The sequence below is a fragment of the Manis javanica genome, chromosome 12, assembly GCF_040802235.1.
Source record: "Manis javanica isolate MJ-LG chromosome 12, MJ_LKY, whole genome shotgun sequence".
Classification (NCBI taxonomy): domain Eukaryota; kingdom Metazoa; phylum Chordata; class Mammalia; order Pholidota; family Manidae; genus Manis; species Manis javanica.
Genome location: NC_133167.1, coordinates 47191244 through 47208528, shown reverse-complemented (window position 1 = coordinate 47208528; position 17285 = coordinate 47191244). Strand labels below are relative to the sequence as shown.

General features: G+C 37.4%; 1 long non-coding RNA gene across 1 annotated transcript in view; it reads left to right on the top strand.

Moving 5' to 3' along the window:
• Positions 1 to 16450, top strand: part of LOC140844759 (uncharacterized) — a 185244-nt gene extending 168794 nt beyond the window's left edge. Inside the window, exon 3 of the long non-coding RNA XR_012123249.1 lies at positions 16353 to 16450. This is a non-coding gene — a long non-coding RNA (uncharacterized lncRNA). The remainder of the gene's footprint in view (positions 1 to 16352) is intronic.
• Positions 16451 to 17285: the final 835 nt, after the last annotated feature.

Sequence of the window (17285 nt, the reverse complement as noted above, 5' to 3'; positions counted from 1 at the left end):
TATATGCATACATGTAATACCTTCACAATCCCTAGGCCCCCTCAGTTGGAATGGAAACAGTTTCTTCTCCCCTACCCCCTCCCTTCTCCTTCTCCTGCCCTTCCCCTGCTTCCCCCTCCTCCTGAGCATCAAATGATTTTATTACATAACTTAAGCCATTTATTGACCATTCGATTTTCTAAAAAGCACAAACGGGAGAATAAAAGAAACACACCCAAGACTCACTGGCAGGATAGGAGGAAGCCCTGGGCGGAGAGCCTGCAAAGGTTTTCCCTTCCATCTAATGCCTGTGTTTCCTCACGCTTTCTAGGATCCCTTGTTTTTTACTTCTCACAGCAGAAAGGAATCCGAAGCTACAAGATTCATATACAAGAGTGTCAGGACAACTTTAAACAAGTCCTCTTGCTTATTATTATTATTTTGCTCCCACGTCCACAGTGCTCTCATAGCACTTGTCGAGATCACCGCCATAGCAGTCATTTGCAGGACTCGTTGCCCTGGAACTTCCTAGAGTGAGAGAGGTCTGTCTGACCTAATTTTGTGCCTTTTCATTGCTCCACTCACCCAATAATCAGCAGGCTAATATAAAACGAGGCCTCTTGACTTTGAACTAACCACTGGGATATCTCAGTTAGTTCTGCCCAAATTTTTGCTGTGGGAGACTAAGCTTGCGCTCACTGATCTAACATATACCTGACCATAGAAGGTCTCTGCAGTGCCCACCATGTACCTCTTTCTTTACTTTAATAGTAGAATTGGACAGGGACCAAGACTTATTCTCCTTTGTATGCCTAGAACTAAGAACATAACAAGTGCTCATTAAAAATTTCCTGCACAAGTGACATAATCCACTAACCAATTAATTGAGACTTGTTTGCCCACTCTTTCTAGTAATTAATGAGTAATAGAATGAGGGAATGTCTCTCTGACCAACGAGCAGAATAAATTGAAATTAAATTCATGATTCTCTCTGTATTAGCTCCTTTCACCAACCAAATGAACTCACCATGTACAGACTGTTCTGCAGAAGGTGTTAATTCACAATGATTCAAATTAACATTAATATTTGCAGACATTGCCTTTCATTTATCTTAACTCATTTACTTTATCACAAAATAAAGCTGAGTTAAATATTACTATATGCAGAAGAAATTTAAATGGTTATGTAGTACAACAAACCTTACAAGGCATTAATCTTCATTACTGAGGTGACATTTGATAATTCCCTTAAGGATACACCACTTGAGTTACAAGATCCTCAAGGGAAAAGGTGAATGCTTTGAGATATAAGCATTTTGCATATTATCCAAATAAAGGATGTCTTTTGGTAGATTTGAGGATGGAGCCTAGGAGAGACTGGAAATGTGTATTGGTAGATTGACTTGATTGTCCCAATTTTTTTTATACCTCCCTGTTGTTACACACCCTTTGGTATCAAACTCTTACACTGATTTTAGAACCCAGCCACATAAACTTTGGCCAGTAAGAGAAAATATGACATAAGAAAAGGCTTGAAAAGTACTCGTGCATTTCCATTTATGCATTTGGACTCTTGCCACTACCAGAAGAACACACCCATGCTAGCTGGCTTGATAGGTGGGAGATGGTGGCAAAGATCAGAGTTGTCCAAGCTGAGGTCATCTCTGACCAGCCAACCACAATCCATCCAGCAGGTGTTTGGACACTTGAGTAAGCCCAGCCCAAATCAGACCTGCTGAACTCAGACCTGATTAAGTAAACTGCTAGGCAGAGTCTAGTTCTGTGAGAAATAATTACTGTTGTTGTTTTAAGCCATTAATATTAGGGTGTTACATAGTGTTACCCAGGCCATAGATAATTGATATAGTAGTTGATTTTCCTATAAGTCTGTGAAGTCTACAATTGCATTAAAGAATACATAATGAATTTGATTTTAAACTTCTCAGTGATTTCAAGAAAAGAGAAGATACACAGATAAAAGATTAAACTGGAAAACAAAAGTAAATTTGTTTATAGAAGGAATAAAAAATTGGAGAATATGAGATCATTTTCAGAGTCAGTATATTGTCTTAGTAAAACATAGACTTTAGAGGCAAATTGTATGGGCTAGAATTTTGACTCCAAAACTTTAATAGCTGTGTGGCTTTTCTTCACCTGTAGAATTTGAATACCTACTAATGGTTGATGGTTATTAGAATTATTTGAGGAGGTATATGTAATGTACAGTTTTGACACATAATAAGCAGCTACTGTATAATAGGTGAGGCATAAAATAGAGTGACTTCCAATTGTTACCATGGGGCAGGTTTCAGGATGCAATCTAGATTTCAATTGGAAGACTTTTTAGCCATTATCAGTTGCTTGTTTCTTTTCTAGATATTTTTAAAGGCCTGTTTTCCTTGCAAAATTATCAAACAATGGAGGAGTAGTGGGTTACAGGGAATAGCAAACTTGAATTCGAATTATGTGATGATAGACAAGTCAAGGAGCCTTCCTGGAATTCAACTTATTTATCAGTAAATGAGCATCTGGTTAAATAAGATTATATTTAAGGACCTGTATAACTTGAAAATTCATTGCTTTTAAGCCTATAGTAGCAGAGTATGAAAAAATAAACAACCAATCTCAACTCATAACTGAGAATTTGTGATTTTTCTTAAAGTGTTAATAGATTAAAATAGGAAGAAAGAATAACAGTGATAACTGCTATTTTGAGTAAAACTTCACTATTATATACAAAGACAAAGAATATCATATGTATTGGTAATGTTTCCTGAGGACTTACATTATGCTAGGTACTGTTGTAGATGCTGAGGACTAACACATAAAGCACATTTGCATATAGTAGCTAAGATAGAGTGGGGATACAAGTAACAACTATGGCAATGGGCATGCAGACAGACCAACAAGGGCAGCAGAGAGAAAAAAATACTTTACCCTATTATATCTTGTCCTTCATAACAGGTTGTCCTCACTGATTGATGAGATAAAGTCCAGATTTATTGTGTTCATAGCCACCAGATCATAGACCCTCCTACAATCTTTACTTGTTTTATTATGTTTCTTTAAGAGTATAAAAGTGAAAAACTTGAGCCATAAACAAAGATTTGCAATAGCATGGTGGTTATTACTATTTTCTTTCAACTCCACACCCAGCATTCTATATTCAGCTTTATGATGCTGGGGGACAGGTCTGTGCTCATCACACTCAGCTTTGCAGGAGGCTCCTGGATGACTCGGCCAATAGAGGGCGCTCGAGGAAAACCAGGGAGCTGGTGGGGTGGGGGGCTTTCCCCTTCCTCTTTATACCTCGTGAGCTTCCTCTGGGCTGCCTATCAGTCTGTGGGCGCTGACACAGTCACTTCAGTAACATCTAAGCCCAGTTTGCGGTTTCCCAACACTGGCAGAACCAGCTTCATGAAGTCCTGGTGCAGACACCAGCCCCAGCTGAGCAGCATCCCTCACGGAAATCTGAGTTTCAGCCCCAGTGGGCCCTTCCTGTAAGATTCTGTTGTAATAATCTCAGTTTAAGAGTTTTTTGCCCCCTAGTACTTGGGCTGGTAGCTTCTTCCTACCATCCTGTTTTTATTCTTTCAATTACCTGTTTAACAACCATAACAACTAGTTATCAGTGCTTTATATTAAATTTTTTTCTATACAAAAACTGGTGTGTTTTCTCTCTCTTGACTGAATTATACTGAAACTAGGGGTAATATAGGGATCCTAACCATATGTATATTTAAATGCTTTTAACAGAAATGCGACGTACGTACAGTAAGTGTGTGCCTTAGTTTGGGCTGCTGTAACAGAATGCTGTAAACTACTGGCTTATAAACAACAGACACTTATTTCTTACAATTTGGAGGCTGGGATGTCCAAGATCAATGTGCTGGCAGATTTGCTGTCTGGTAAAAGCCTGGGTCATGGACTCGCTGTGGACTTATGTAGTGGAAGGGGTGTTGAGTTCTCTTTTAAAAGGGCACTTCTGTGAGTTGGGTATCTCTTACAAGGATTCTAAATCTATTCATGAGGGCCTCACCCTCATGACCAAATTACCTTCCAAAGGCCCCATCTCCAAACACCATCAATTCAGAATTAGGTTTCAGTGTATAAATTTTAGGGGGATAGAAACATTCAATTTATAGTGGTATTTAACTCTTAAATGTAAAGATGGATAAGATTTGTATGTACATATATCCTATGTAAACATCATCCGGATCAAGATACAGAACATTTCTAGTACATAGAAACTTACCAGGGTCCTCTCCCTGTCAATATTCCCTGTGAAGGTAACTGCTACTGAACTTTTTATTAAAAGAATTGTATGTAATTTTCTTTGTGTCTGGCTTCTGCTAAAGCATATTTTTGAGATTCATTGAAGTTTTTGTGTGTAGTTATTTATTCTTTCATTAGTGTGTTGACCTCCATTGTATGTATAATTGATAATTCATTTTCCTGTTGAATGGACATTTCCTGTTAATGGTTTGTGTCTATTTTTTGACTATTTTTAATAAAGCGGTTATGAAAAAAACTTCCACAAGTCTTTTGGTGAGCAAACGCATTTCATTTTGGGTATACATCCAGAAATGGATTTATTGGATCATAGACTACGTATTTGTTTAGTTTTATTAACTACTGTTTTCTAAAGTTGTTTGCTATTTCAGTTGAGACATTCACATTGTTAAAACTATACATGTTGAGCTTAATCACCATTTAAAGTATCTTCTAAAAGATTACCCTACAATTTGCTGTTGAAATACAAAGTTACTGTGTATTTAGCAAGGCACAGGAGGTGAGGAAAATTGATACTCATTTTTTTCAAAGAATTAGCATTTGGTTTCAGTGATGTTTTTCTATTTCATTTTTGCTAACTTAGACTTTTTTTTTCTTTCTTCTGTTTGATTTGAGTTTAATTGGTTATTCTTTTCTATATTCTTTTTTTTCTTTTGTATTAATTTTATTATTATTATTTTTTTGAGAGGGCATCTCATATTTATTGATCAAATGGTTGTTAACAACAATAAAATTCTGTATAGGGGACTCAATGCTCAATGTACAATCATTAATCCACCCCAAGGCTAATTCTCATCAGTCTCCAATCTTCTGAAGCATAATGAACAAGTTCTTACATGGTGAACAAGTTCTCACATAGTGAATAAATTCTTACATGGTGAACAGTACAAGGGCAGTCATCACAGAAACTTTCAGTTTTGATCACATATTATGAACTATAAGTAATCAGGTCAAATATGAATATTCCTTTGATTTTTATACTTGATTTATATGTGGATCCCACATTTCTCCCTTATTATTATTATTATTATTTTTAATAAAATGCTGAAGTGGAAGGTAGATGCAAGATAAAGGTAGAAAACATAGTTTAGTGCTGTAAGAGAGCAAATTTAGATGATGAGGTGTGTGCCTGTAGACAAAGTGTTAATCCAAGATAGACAAGGGCAATAAAACATCTATGGATGCAGAAGATTTCTCTCGAAACAGTGGGGGTGAGGTTCTAAGCCTCACCTCTGTTGATCCCCAATTTCTCACCTGATGGCCCCCCTTCGACTGTGCCTGTCTTAGGTTGTTCCTCCCTTGAGGAATCTTACCCGTCTCTGGCTAACCAGTCATCTTCCGGGGCCATACAGGGAAATGTAAAGCTGGAAAGTGAGAGAGAGGCAATATTGTTTGAAAAGGTTAGCTTTTTACTTACTTCTTTGCAGATTTATGCCCTGTGGCTTTTATGCCCAGTATTCGTCTTGAGGTATCTTTACCACTTGGAAGAATTATGATACTCGGTAAATTCGATATGAGGCATGAATTCTATTTAAGGGTTGTAATTAGGAAGGAAGAAGAAAAGCTATAGGAGAAGCAGATGGAAGATAACATGGGAAGATTGATTATTTCTTTGACATATCTTCTTGTAGAGTAACTTAAGCAGGCATAGGATTTAAACTACTAATTAAATTGCATACACACATTAACATAATAGGAATACAGTTACATAACCAAAGCAGACCTATAGTTATCAGCCATCTCCAGTGAAACCAAGAAAACCAGTTAGGCACTCTAGGCATTTGTGAAAACTTATCTATGATATGGTGGATATTGTCCAACTGAACTTGAACAGTCTGAGAGAAATCAGACAAATTAAAACAACCCATTCCTGGGGACTGTTCACATCCCATATGTTCTTTTAACAGTAGATAGTCTCTAGTCGTAAGATTTTGGAGCGCTACAACTTGCACTTCTCCTAATTCTTGGTTGAGTTCCAACAGTATAGATCCAGTCAAATTTGTTGTTTTACTGTATGCACAGGCCAGCTTAGATATCTCCTTCTTCATTCCAATGGCAAGTCCAGGAACCAGTGGGATGAATGCAGCTGCAACTGCAGCATCGCCTGGATCTTTGTTGAGGTTTTTTGATGATCAACTTCTGGTATGAGTCTTCCAGAGAGTGCTGATGTTGGAAGTTCTTCTTCATATTGTATTTTAGTTCATTTTCTGGGTAGCCAAATTAGGCTTTGATCCTCTGTATAAATAAAGGCTTTGACCCCCCACAAACAGACCCTTTGCCCACACTTTGATATGCCCTTTATACCATTGTGTAGAACTCATTGGAGGTCACCACACAGGAATTGCTTTTTTTTGTATTTTTAAGAGAAAGGAATATTATCAGAAAAGTGTACCTTCATAGCCAATCATCTGACACCCTTTAAGTGATCAAAATTAAGGATATTTAAATTATATTAATCGTTGATTTACAGTTAGTTTTATCCTATTAGGGAGTAATCCCCATTCTCTTTCATTCTTTTTTTTGTTATATTTAATCTACACTTACATGAAGAATATTATGTTTACTAGGCTCTCCCCTATACCAGGTCCCCCACATAAATCCCCCTACAGTCACTGTCCATCAGCACAGCAAAATGCCATAGAATCACTACTTGTCTTCTCTGTCTTGTAAAGCCCTCCCCTTTCTCCCAGCCCACCTATGCATGCTAATCTTAATACCCCTCTTCTTCTTCCCCCCGCATATCCCTTCCTACCCACCCATCCTCCCCAGCCCCTTTCACTTTGGTACATGTTAGTCCATTCTTGGGTTCTGTGATTCCACTGCTGTTTTGTTCCTTCAGTTTTTCCTTTGCTCTTATACTCCACAGATGAGTGAAATCATTTGGTATTTCTCTTTCTCCGCTTGGCTTATTTCACTGAGCATAATACCCTCCAGGTCCATCCATGTTGCCGCAAATGGTAGGATTTGCCCTCTTTTTATGGCTGAGTAGTACTCCATTGTGTATATGTACCACATCTTCTTTATCCATTCATCTACCGATGGACATTTAGGTTGTTTCCAATTCTTGGCTATTGTAAATAGTGCTGCGATAAACATAGGGGTGCATTGTCTTTCTCAAACTTGATTGCTGCATTCTTAGGGTAAATTCCTAGGAGTGGAATTCCTGGGTCAAATGGTAGGTCTGTTTTGAACATTTTGATGAACCTCCATACTGCTTTCCACAATGGTTGGACTAATTTACATTCCCACCAGCAGTGCAGGAGGGTTCCCCTTTCTCCACAGCCTCGCCAACATTTGTTGTTGTTTGTCTTTGGATGGCAGCCATCCTTACTGGTGTGAGGTGATACCTCATTGTAGTTTTAATTTAAATTTCTCTGATAATTAGTGATGTGGAGCATCTTCTCATGTGTCTGTTGGCCATCTGTATTTCTATTTTGGAGAACTGTCTGTTCAGTTTCTCTGCCTATTTTTTAATAGGATTATTTGTTTTTTTTTTTGTTGAGGCATGTGAGCTCTCTATATATTTTGAACATCAAGCCTTTATCAGAAGTGTCATTTACAAATATATTCTCCCATACTGTAGGGTTCCTTTTTGTTCTATTGATGGTGTCTTTTGCTGTACAGAAGCTTTTCAGCTTAATATAGTCCCACTTGTTCATTTTTGCTGTTGTTTTCCTTGCCCGGGGAGATATGTTCAAGAAGAGGTCACTCATGTTTATGTCTAAAAGGTCTTTGCCTATGTTTTTTTCTAAGAGTTTTATGGTTTCATGACTTACATTCAGGTCTTTCATCCATTTTGAATTTACTTTTGTGTATGGGGTTAGACAATGGTCCAGTTTCATTCTCCTACATGTAGCTGTCCAGTTTTGCCAGCACCATCTGTTGAAGAGACTGTCATTTTGCCATTGTATGTCCATGGCTCCTTTATCAAATATTAATTGACCATATATGTTTGGGTTAATGTCTGGAGTCTCTAATCTGTTCCACTGGTCTGTGGCTCTGTTCTTGGGCCAGTACCAAATTGTCTTGATTACTATGGCTTTGTAGTAGAGCTTGAAGTTGGGGAGTGAGATGCCCCCCTCCCCCACTTTATTCTTCTTTCTCAGGATTGCTTTGGCTATTCGGGGTCTTTGGCGTGTCCATATGAATTTTTGAATTATTTGTTCCAGTTCATTGAAGAATGTTGCTGGTAGTTTCATAAGGATTGCATCAAATCTGTATATTGCTTTGGGCAGGATGGCCATTTTGACAATATTAATTCTTCCTAGCCATGAGCCTGGGATGAGTTTCCATTTGTTAGTGTCCCCTTTAATTTCTCTTAAGGGTGACTTGTAGTTTTCATGGTATAGGTCTTACACTTCTTTGGTTAGGTTTATTCCTAGGTATTTTATTCTTTTTGATGCAATTGTGAATGGAATTGTTTTCCTGATTTCTCTCTCTATTGGTTCATTGTTAGTGTATAGGAAAGTTACAGATTTCTGTGTGTTAATTTTTTATCCTGCAACTTTGCTGTATTCCGATATCAGTTCTAGTAGTTTTGGAGTGGAGTCTTTAGGGTTTTTTTATGTACAATATCATATCATCTGCAAATAGTGACAGTTTAACTTCTTCTTTACCAATCTGGATTCCTTGTATTTCTTTGTTTTGTCTGATTGCCGTGGCTAGGACCTCCAGTACTATATTAAATAACAGGGGGGAGAGTGGGCATCCCTGTCTAGTTCCCGATCTCAGAAGAAAAGCTTTCAGCTTCTCGCTGTTCAGTATAATGTTGGCTGTGGGTTTATCATATATGGCCTTTATTATGTTGAGGTACTTGCCCTCTATTCCCATTTTGCTGAGAGTTTTTATCATGAATGGATGTTGAATTTTGTCAAATGCTTTTTCAGCATCTATGGAGATGATGATGTGGTTTTTGTCTTTCTTTTTGTTGATGTGGTGGATGATGTTGATGGATTTTCGAATGTTGTACCATCCTTGCATCCCTGGGATGAATCCCACTTGGTCATGGTGTATGATCTTTTTGATATACTGTTGAATTCTGTTTGCTAATATTTTATTGAGTATTTTTGAATCTATATTCATCAGGCATATTGGTCTGTAATTTTCTTTTTTGGTGGGGTCTTTGCCTCGTTTTGGTATTAGGGTGATGTTGGCTTCATAGAGTGAGTTTGGGAGTATTCCCTCTTCTTCTATTTTTTGGAACACTTTAAGGAGAATGGGTATTATGTCTTCTCTGTGTGTCTGATAAAATTCCGAGGTAAATCCGTCCAGCCCCGGGGTTTTGTTCTTGGGTAGTTTTTTGATTACCGTTTCAATTTCTTTGCTCATAATTGGTTTGTTTAACTTTTGTGTTTCTTCCTTGGTCAGTCTTGGGAGGTTGTATTTTTCTAGAAAGTTGTCCATTTCTTCTAGGTTTTCCAGCTTATTGGCATATAGGTTTTCATAATAGTCTTTAATAATTCTTTGTATTTCTGTGGAGTCTGTCATGATTTTTCCATTCTCATTTCTGATTCTGTTGATTTGTGTTGATTCTCTTTTTCTCTTAATAAATTTGGCTAGAGGCTTATCTATTTTGTTTATTTTCTCAAAGAACCAGCTCTTGGTTTCATTGATTTTTGCTTTGTTTTATTCTTCTCAATTTTGTTTATTTTTCTCTGATCTTTATTATGTCCCTCCTTCTGCTGACTTTAGGCCTCATTTGGTCTTCTTTTTCCAGTTTCGATAATTGTGATGTTAGACTATTCATTTGGGATTGTTCTTCCTTCTTCAAGTGTGCCTGGATCACTATATACTTTCCTCTTAAGACTGTTTTCACTGCGTCCCACAGAAGTTGGGGCTTTGTGTTGTTCTCATTTGTTTCTATATATTCCTTGATCTCTATTTTGATTTGTTAGTTGATCCATTGATTATTTAGAAGCATGTTGTTAAGCCTCCATTTGTTTGTGAGCCTTTTTGTTTTCTTTGTAGAATTTATTTCTAGTTTTATACCTTTGTGTTCTGAAAAACTGGTTGGCAGAATTTCAATATTTTGGAATTTACTGATCCTCTTTTTTGTGGGCTAGTATGTGGTCTATTGTGAAGAACGTTCCATGTTCACTTGAGAAGAATCTGTATCCTGTTGCTTTTGGATGTAGAGTTCTATAGTTGTCTATTAGGTCCATCTGTTCTAGTGTGTTGTTCAGTGCCTCTGTGTCCTTACTTATTTTCTGCCCAGTGGATCTATCCTTTAGGGTGAGTGGTGTGTTGAAGTCTCCTAAAATGAATGCATTGCAGTCTATTTCCCTCTTTGGTTCTGTTAGTATTTGTTTCACATATGCTGGTGCTCCTGTGTTGGTTGCATATATATTTAGAATGGTTATATCCTCTTGTTGGACTGAGCCCTTTATCATTATGTAGTGGCCTTCTTTAGCTCTTGTTACTTTCTTTGTTTTGAAGTCTATTTTGTCTGATATTAGTACTGCAACCCCTGCTTTCTTCTCATTGTTGTTTGCCTGAAATATGTTTTTCCATCCCTTGACTTTTAGTCTGTGCATGTCTTTGGGTTTGAGGTGAGTTTCTTGTAAGCAGCATATAGATAGGTCTTGCTTTTTTATCCATTCTATTACTCTGTGTCTTTTGATTGGTGCATTAAGTCCATTTACATTTAGGGTGACTATTGAGAGATATGTATTTATTGCCATTGCAGGCTTTAAATTCGTGGTTACCAAAGGTTCAAGGTTAGCTTCTTTAGTATCTTACTGCCTAACTTAGCTCGCTTATTGAGCTGTTATATACACTGTCTGGAGATTCTTTTCTTCTCTCCCTTCTTATTCCTCCTCCTCCTTTCTTCATATGTTGGGTGTTTTGTTCTGTTCTCTTTTTAGGAGTGCTCCCATCTAGAGCAGTCCCTGTAAGATTCCCCATAGAGGTGGTTTGTGGGAAGCAAATTCCCTCAGCTTTTGCCTGTCTGGGAATTGTTTAATCCTGCCATCATATTTAAATGATAGCCATGCTGGATACAGTATCCTTGGTTCAAGGCCTTTCTGTTTCATTGCATTAAATATATCATGGCATTCTCTTCTGGCCTGTAGGGTTTCTGTCGACACGTCTGATGATAGCCTGATTGGTTTTCCTTTGTAGGTGACCTTTTTCTCTCTAGCTGCCTTTAAAACTCTTTCCTTGTCCTTGATCTTTGCCATTTTAATTATTATGTGTCTTGGTGTTGTCCTCCTTGGATCCTTTCTTTTGGGGCTTCTGTGTATTTGCGTGGTCTGTTCGATTATTTTCTCCCCCAGTTTGGGGAAGTTTTCAGCAATTATTTCTTCAAAGACACTTTCTATCCCCTTTCCTCTCTCTTCTTCTTCTGGTACCCCTATAATACGGATATTGTTCCTTTTGGATTGGTCTCATAGTTCTCTTACTATTATTTCGTTCCTGGAGATCCTTTTATCTCTCTCTATGTCAGCTTCTATATGTTCCTGTTCTCTGGCTTCTATTCCTTCAATGGCCTCTTGCATCTTATCCATTCTGCTTATAAATCCTTCCAGAGTTTGTTTTACTTCTGTGATCTCCTTCCTGACATCTGTGATCTCCCTCCAGACTTCATCCCATTGCTCTTGCATTTTTCTCTTCATCTCTGTCAGCATGTTCATGATTTTTATTTTGAATTCTTTTTCAGGAAGACTGGTTAGGTCTGTCTCCTTCTCAGGTGTTGCCGCTGTGATCTTTGTCTGCCTGTAGTTTTGCCTTTTCATGGTGATAGAGATAGTTTGCAGAGCTGGTACGAGTGACGGCTGGAAGAGCTTTCCTTTTTGTTGGTTTGTGGCCTTCCTCTTCTGGAAGAACAGTGACCTCTAGTGGCTTGTGCTGGGCAGCTGCACGCATACAGGGCTTCTGCTTCTTGCCCAGCTGCTATGGAGTTTATCTCCACTGTTGCTGTGGGCATGGTCTGCTTCGGGCTGCTGCTCCAAAATGGTGGAGCCCCATTGGAGGGGGATCGGCCAGGAGGCTAGTTATCTCCATAAGGGGCCTCCGTGCTCCCTGCTGCCCAGGAGTTTAGAGTGCCCAGAGATCCCCAGATTCCCTGCCTCTGGACTAAGTGTCCCTCCCTGTCCCTTTAAGACTTCCAAAAAGCACTCGCGTAACCAAAACAACAAAAACAAAAGAGAACCAAAAAAAAAATTAAATAAATAATTTTTAAAAAATGAAAAGAAAAAAGCATGATTTTCTTTGTCCTCAGTCGCCAGCCTCAGGCACCTGCTCCCCAGTCTTGCTGCCCTATTTCCCTAGTATTGGGGTCCCTGTCCCTTTAAGACTTCCAAAAAGCACTCGCCAAAAAAAGAAAGAGGAAAAAAATAAATAAATAAAAAATGGCCACTCCTCTTTCTTTGTTTTCCAGCGTCGGCCTCAGGCACCTGCTCACCAGTCCTGCTGCCCTGTTTCCCTAGCATCAGGACCCCACGCATGCACTGTGTCTGCACTCTGGTGCGTATGGCTGGGGCTGGGTGTTCAGCAGTCCTGGGCTCCCTCTCCCTCTCTGCTCTGACTCCTCTCCTCCCGCCGGGAGTTGGGGGGAGGGGCACTCAGATCCCCCGGGCTGGGGCTTGTATCTTACTCCCTTCAGGAGGCACTGGGTTCTCACAAGGTGTGGATGTGGTCTGGATCTTGTCCTGTGTCCTCTGGTCTCTATTTTAGGAAGAGTTGTCTTTGTTATATTTTCATAGATATATGTGGTTTTGGGAGGAGATTTCTGCTTCTCTACTCATGCCACCATCTTGGCTCCCAAGAGGACTTTTCTATATTCTTAACATAGATGCTGATTTGAAACATTTCTTCTTTTCTTATATAGGCACTTAGTCCTATAAATTTTTCTCAAACAATGCTTTAGCTATAGCTCACTAATTTTTTATATGTTGTATTTTCATTATGATTCAGTGCAAAATCACTTCTAATTGTCTTTGAAATTTCATTTTTGATCCATGGTTCTTTTAAAAGTGTGTAGTTTAATCTCCAAATATTTAAATATTTTCAGATTTTTTTCTTAATGATCTCTAATTTAATTCCATTATAGTCCAAGAACATACTTTGTGCATTTTCTATTCTTTTAAATTTGTTAAGGTTTGTTTTATAACTAGAATATTATTTATCTTAGTGATTGTTTCATGTGTACTTGAATAGAATGTATATTTTGATGTGTGGTGTATCGTATGGTCATCAGTCAAATCAGGCTGGTTGATAGTGTTGTTCAAACCACTTGTACACTTACTGATTCTTTTTTTGTTCAACAAATTATTACTATGAAAGGTTTGTTGAAGTCTCTAACTCTAATTGTTGATTTGTCTATTTCTCCTTTCAGTTCAATCAATTTTGCTCCATATATTTTGAAGTTTTATTATTCTATGCATACTCATTTAGGATTCTTATGTCTCCCTGGAGAACTGACCACTCTGTCACACGTAATTTGTTCCTCTCTATTGCTAATAGCATTCTTTATTCTGAAGAGCAACTTCTTTGATATTAATATACCTATTCCAGTACTCTTTTGATTAATATTTGGATTTACTTTTAGCCTGTGTTATTTTAGTTAAAATAGGTTTCTTATTGATGGTAAATAATTGTGTCTTGCATTTTTATTTAATCTAAAAATATCTCTATTTAAACTGGTAGTTTAGACAATTCACATGTAATGCAATTATTAGTATAATTGGATTAAGTCAATTGTCTTACTAGCTGTCTTCTATTTTTCCTATTTGTTCTTCAATATACATAATTGATCAGAATCTACATTCAAATAATATTACACTACTTTTTGGATAATATAAGAGCTTTATAATAGTATGCTCTTAATTTCTTCCTCCCATTCTTTGTGCTATTTTTGTCATACATTTTAATCATGCATTTCCACTAAACATACAATGAAGTGCAATGGTACTGTATTCTTTCCCTGTGAAAAAATTCCTGCTATATTTCTTACAGAATAACACTTGTGGTGTTGAACTTCCTCAGTAGTTATTTATCTGAGAAAATTCTTACTTCTGTTTGAAAATACATTTTTGTTCAGTGTAGAATTCTGGGTTGAAGTTTCCTTTCTTTCAACATTTTAAAAATGACACTGTCTTCTAGTTTGTATCATTTCTTAATAAGAAATCTGCTGTAATTCTTATCTTTGCTATAAATAATATATGTTTTTGTCTCCAATCACTTTCAGGGTTTTCTCTTAGTTTTTCTCAGGAGTGTGGTATTTTCTCTCTAGTTCATTTGTTTATAGTCACCTTATTGGTGTTTTCTGAACTGCTTCAGTCTGTGGTTTTGTATCTGACATTAAAATTGGAAAATTCTAGGCATTGTTTCCTTGACTATTTATTTTGCTCTCTCCCTCTCTCTCTCTCTCTCTCTCTCTCTCTCTCTCTCTCTCTTTATTTTATTTCTGGAATTTGAATTATATGTAAGATAGAACAAGTGACATACTGATATTCATAATTTTTGGATGCACTGGGTTTTTTTGCTTGTTTTTCTTTTATCACTTTACCACTCCCTTTTTTTGTTCATCAGTTTCAGTTTGGTTTGATATTGATCTGTCTTCAAATTATCTTTCAAGTCCATTGATTCTTTCTTGGGCTGTGTCAAGCCTTACGATGAGCGTGTCAAAGTTAGTCTTCAATTTTGCAATTGTATTTTTAATTTTTAGCATTTGCTGTTGATTCTTTCTTAAATGTTTCACTTCTTCTGTGAAATTACCCAACCAATCTTTCATGCTGCTCACCTCTTCCACTAGAAGCTTTAATGTATTATAAATGGTTATTTAAAATTTTCTCCCCAGAAATTCCAGCATCTGTCTCATATCTGATTCTGGTTTGGATGATTAGTTTTTCTCAGGAGTGTGGTATTTTATACTTGCCTTTTTGTATGCCCTGTAATTTGTGTTGTTGAAAATCAGGCATCTTATATTGTTTTGGAAATGGCATGTCTTTCCTTCTGGTACACCTAAAATGTGAGGATTTGAATTAGGAGTTGGGCTTGGCTTTAGATCTGTTGCTGTGGTTAGTTAGCCTTGGGGAACCACTACCTTCAAATTCCTCATGACCCTTGTGCTAGGTTGATTTGCCAGAGGGTTTCCTTCCTGAGTGCCCCTGTGTCAACTTTAGAACTTCCTCTATCCTGGCTCCCTGAGGGTGTTTCTTTCCTGGCTCTTGTTCCTCCCTGATATTCTCTCAGCCATATTCTGATGGTATTTGTTCCATGATGCTTGTCATCTTGTCACCAGGAGTTGGAAGAGTGCATTCTCTCTTGTCCACATTAACCATAGTCTTAAGTCTCAGACTGGCATGGTGTCAATGTCCCTGGGTCCTGGAGTATGGACCTCTCAGTGATTTCCCTTCCCAGACAGTAGCCTGGGCCTTGCAAGCAAAGCTGCCCTCTAGCAGGGGGAAGATTTTTGAGATTGTGGTTATTCCCTTCCCCCAGCTTCAACTGGTTTTCACCAGGGCCACCAGGATGACAGTGTTTAGCCTTTGCCCCTATAGTTTAAGGCTTTGCTCCACATGGAGAACAATATTTACTTTCAAAGTGCTTTGCTGCATAGTAGAAGGGTACAAGCAGGGTCCTGTGCCTCACTTGCAGTGGCTGTTCTGCTGCATAAGGACCACTTTCTTAAATATTCTTAAATATAACTTCCTTCTGTCTTTTATGTGGTTATCCTTGGTTCATGGAGAAAAAATTCTACAGAGGGCATGAGATCTCTCAACTTCCTCATCTCCCAGGGCTTTTACTCTCTCTCCAGAGTATATTTGGCTTTCACCAATTTCCCAAACAATCTAATTTAACTATTTGGAATGGTCCCTACTGAAATGGGGGCAAAATATGGATCCTAACTCTGTGTGTTATATATTAATATATAACATAATATAATATAATATAATATAATATAATATAATATAATATAATATAATATAATATAATATAAAATATATATAATAAATATATATTAATGTTTTTAACTTAAATACAGTTTACATACAGTAACTGTGTTTCTTAGTTCATGCTGCTATAACAGAATGTCATAAACTGGTGGCTTATAAACAACAGATATTTATTTCTTACAGTTCTGGTGGCTCGGAAGTTCAAGATCAAGGTGCCTGCTGATTTGGTGTTGGGTGAAAGCCTGTTTCCTGGTGTTCTGTTGTGTCTACCCTACATAAGTCATTGCTTATGTCTTATCACTCACTACAGGTACCTGTCTTTCTTAGATTTTGGGCTGGTTGGTTGCTCTGCAATCTCAGTTTTTAATGGTTTCAAGAAAACTCATGAATGTTTTTGGCTCTGTTATATCATATGAATATAAGTAACACTCTTTCCAGCTCTCCACATTGCTGGGTGTGGAAAGTAAGTTTGATATTAATGAAGCATCATTGTAGAAATGATCAGAATTTCTTATTTCCTTGCAAATTAACAACCAACATTTTTATGGACTTAAAAAAGGAAGATATCCACAAGTAGTTGAAAATGTGTTATGTTTTGTTCCTGAAATACTTGCAAAGAGACTATTCTCACACTCTAAGCACTGCAACTGAAGGTAGGATAGATTGCCAAATTCTGTGGAAAGATGAAATCATTTCAAAGCAATGAGGGGCTGATGTTATCAATTCATATGTTGCATAGGATTTTCATGAAGGCATCATATTGTAGCTTAAATAGCTTCATTTTTTTTCTTCATTAGTGATTTATAAAGTAAAGGTGTACCTTATAATAGATGGCATTTTCTGTATTTTTAGCAGTGGGATGGGGCTTCATGTGGGTGGAATGGTAGATGACTTTCAAATTAGGCATCAAGACTTAAGTACTTACAAAATAAAAAATATTTATGTAAGGCTACCACATTAAATCTTTTTTATGGCATTTCATTGCTTTAAATAGTTCTATTTGTGAAGTTATCAATTGTTACATGAGGAAACAGGCAAAAGGTTTCTGATCACTTGCAGGACAGATCAAGTATATTTAAATGAGGGAAAGTAGACTGAAAGTCCATACAAAAGCAA